Genomic DNA, 3,594 nt, shown 5'->3' with positions numbered 1-3,594 from the left:
CTGTTTCCTCCTCCTCTCTGCTGGCTTTGCTCCCACTCCTCTATGAGGGACCTGCGTGAACTACTTTGTCCATTCTAGTTCGTTCCTGTTTTTCTTTCCTGTTCCCTTTTTCTTTTCCTCTTTTCCTTTCTCTTTTTCCCTCCTTCCCTCCCTTCCTTCCTTGCCTCCTCCCTCACTACTTTCTTTCTTGCTTTCTTTCTTTCTTTCTTTCTTCCTTTTTTTTGCTTTAAGAGCCAGGCAAATACCTCTGAGCTACACCTTAGCCCACATCCACACATTTCTGACAATTTCAGAGCAGAACTGGCACTGTGGGCCTCATCAGAAGGCTGAGAAGTGGCTGGGTGCATGGTGGGCCAGGGTAGAGAGCAATCAGGGTGGCAGAGGGCCCTCAGGAGGTCACACAGATGTGAGTCCTATGGTCTTGGGGATTTAGCTCAGCAGCACAGCGCCTGCCTGGCAAGAGCAAGGTCCTGAGTTCAATTCTTGGTACCAAAAAAAAAAAAAAAAAGTAAAGATGTCAGTTCTAAGCTTGCTGTGCCCATCGCGATGGGGACAGATCACCCCAGACAAATCACGTCCTTCAGCTTCAGTAAGTCAAGAAAAACAAAACCTAAAGAGGGTATTGTAAATATTAGCTGTAATTATCCCCTGGCGTGCTTGACACATGGCAGGTACTACAGTCCCCCCTTACATGTGACGGATGTGTTCCAAGGCCCCCCGTGGAGGATGGAAACCAAGCAGAGCGCCAGACCTCATATCCACCATGTTTTTCCTATGCGTACCTATAATAAGGTCAATTTATAAATTAGGCCAAGAAGAATGGATAGGTATGGAAGAATGGGAGGATGGACATGTCTATGAAGATACATCGCAGATGAAAATGTTTTAGCCTCAAGTTGACAACCTGCTATCCCAGCTCCCTGCGGCCCACCTGGATCACTCTAGTGCCGGAGAGGACTGCAGCAGGTGCTATTTTATTCGCACGCTTTGTCCCTCCTGGGTGGAGCTTGTGCTTTCAGACTGTGGTGCGGTGTCCAGTCCCGTCTGGAGCACTGCCCGCCAGCCTGTGACCTGGGTGCGTCCCTCGACCTTGGCGGGGCTCCATGTGCTCCGCAGAGGGGGGGATGGACTGTGATCAGCGTGAGCACTCTGCAGAGGGTGACCGGTGCTCAGGCGTTAGCCAGCTCCGTACCACACCTTTCAAAGTCGCCCCATTACCTAAAAACGCCATGCCCCTCCTGCACATGTGTGGTGGTCTCCATCCTCTGCGCCCTCTGGCTGGCCGCACAGCTCGATCTGGGCTTGGGCTGGACACCTCCAGGCGTAGATACGTGTCCAGAGCGTCCGTCCCCCCTCAGGTGCCTCCTCGCTTGGCTTGCTGTTATTTCTGTTACTTTCGGATGACCACCGTCCACCACTGCAGAGAGCTATGTCCAGAAAGGAAAGCAGGGGAAGTAACTGATGGTGTGGCCGCTTGTTAGCCTGGGCTTCGGGAAAGGAGATATTGCACAGGACTGGGGTGTGAGGAGGCAAGGCTGGGGCGCAGGGGTTGGGGCAGGTACCCTAGGGACTCCTGGCTGCCGCTCTGCAGCCAGCAGGCTCTTTGATCCACGCTCTGGCTCTCATTCCTGCCTCCAAGCAATAGCACCCAAAGGCTCCCCGTCCCCTCCCTGCCCCCTCCCCTGGCCCCCGAGAGGCCCCTGCCATAATGCAAGTCTGTGCTGCCCGCGAGTACCCCAGGCCTCTCCAGGCTGGTCCCTCGTCACCCACCTGAATGTGAGTCCACGCGGGCTCACATCTCTGTGCTCTTTACTTCGTGGTTAGAGGTATTATTGGGTTGTTGATTTGGAATGTGTTTCACTTCCTTCTTTCTCTCCCCCACCCCCTCTCTTTCTTTCTTGTCCCGGAATTGAACCTAGGGCCTTTACATTGAGCTACATATTCAGCCCTTTTTATTTTTAACATTTTTTGGTTTTGAAACAGGAGCTCAATAAATTGCCCAGGCTGAGCTCAAACTTGTATCCTCCTGCCTCAGCCTCCCAGAGCACTAGGAATGCAGGCCTACACCACCATGCCCGGATTTGAACATGCTTCTTTGTGTCCGAATCTATATCTTCAAAGACATCAATCTCAGACATAGGAAATGAAACAGCGGGAGGGACTTCAGAGCTCAACATAGATCGGGAGGAAGGTTTGTTGGTGTCATGAAAAACCAGAGATAATACCCTAATTGGGGGACTCAGGTGGGGACACCTGGGGGTACAAGAGCCAGGGTACTCACTGTGGGTCATCTCCATGGATTCCTAGTTTTCTGCCCTAGGAGCCCACGGCTGTGCCGTGAACACCATGGGGGCACCTGGCGACACTGGGGGTCGCAGAGCAGAGAAGGCAGGCGAGGGAGGCGGCTTTGCAGAAAGCGCAGGGCCTGCTTGGGGGATCCTGCAGTGTGAAGAGAGGAAAAAGGCAGCCATTCGAGGCCATAGAGTGCCCCCTGGTGGCCGCTAGGGAAACACTCCTGTGGAAGAGGCCGATTCGGTGTCTTGCGTGTCGGGGGCTTGGGGAGCTGGGGGTCCCAGCACCAGCAGGACCTGGGCCCGGTGCTCAGCTCCCGAGCTCACCTCCCTGTCCTCGCTGAGGAATCCCGGAGAACTCTGGTCCCCATCCCTGTCAGACACCAGCTGGGCGGCCCTGTACCCTTCAAGGGGCAGGAGAGAGGTCTTTCTGCCCCTGTCCTGGGAATCCCCCCCCCACCCGCGCCTGGCCCACCGCGCATCCCCTGCCTCTGCCCCCCGAAGAAGATAAAATCTGTCCCGAGGCCCAGCTGGAGCCAGCGCTTCGTGGGGACGCAGTGACACATGCCACCTGCCAGAGGGAGGAGCCCCACCCGTCAGGGCTCCGCCGAGCCTGAGCAGGGACAGTGCGGGGACCTGAGCAGAGCGGTCCTCCCGGAAAGGTCTCCCCACTCGTCAGAATCGGCTTCCTGCCATTTGGTCGCTTTTGCCCCTCTTCACCTTGTGGTGGCCATCAGAATAATTTTTGTCTTTTGTGTGATGACTGTGAGCAGGACCCCTGAAGGCTGTCACGCTGAGTTACGTGTGTCCAGCTCCCCTTCGCGTTTTAGAGCAGACAGTCCTGCCCCTGGAGACACCGAGCAGTCTGGGGACCTTTCGGCCGTCCTACCTGGGCAAGGAGGCCGCTACTGACACCTAGTGGGCAAGGCCAGCAGTGCACAAGATACCGCCGGCCAGCCAGCTGCCCTCACAATCCTAGGGTCCCAAGGTCAGGGGCGCTCAGGGCCAGAGCCCTCAGGAGAGTCTTGCAGGGTCACCAGAGCCAGGTCCCTTCTAGGGTGATGTTTCTAGTGTCCACATTTCTGTGGTCACAAGGTGCAGACCTGCAGGCCTGCTCGGAATGGTGTGGACATCGTGGGCTCTGACACTGGACATCTCTCAGCATGGCCTTTTGCTCTCGGGCCCTTGTGGCAATCCGTGCCTTGCGTGGCTTGTGTGTCTTTAATCGGTGCTTCTGAGCAAGGGACTTAGAAGCTTAAATACGGACACAATTGAATAGAAGCCAGCAGAAAACTTAGTATCA

The 3,594-nt window shown here is 55.5% G+C and overlaps 1 long non-coding RNA gene across 1 annotated transcript; it reads right to left on the bottom strand.

The window, feature by feature from the left end:
• Nucleotides 1-620: 620 nt before the first annotated feature.
• LOC106147928 lies at nt 621-3,086 on the bottom strand. The gene is made up of 3 exons (XR_001232961.1): nt 3,012-3,086; nt 2,282-2,439; nt 621-1,427 (listed from the first exon to the last, which is right to left on the bottom strand). It is a non-coding gene; the product is annotated as an uncharacterized LOC106147928 (long non-coding RNA).
• Between the last annotated feature and the right edge of the window lie 508 nt (nt 3,087-3,594).

Source organism: Chinchilla lanigera, unplaced genomic scaffold, assembly GCF_000276665.1.
Source record: "Chinchilla lanigera isolate Chin_1 unplaced genomic scaffold, ChiLan1.0 scaffold00012, whole genome shotgun sequence".
Lineage (NCBI taxonomy): Eukaryota > Metazoa > Chordata > Mammalia > Rodentia > Chinchillidae > Chinchilla > Chinchilla lanigera.
The sequence above is the reverse complement of the archived record's forward strand: the minus strand, read 5'-3'. Positions and strand labels throughout refer to the sequence as shown.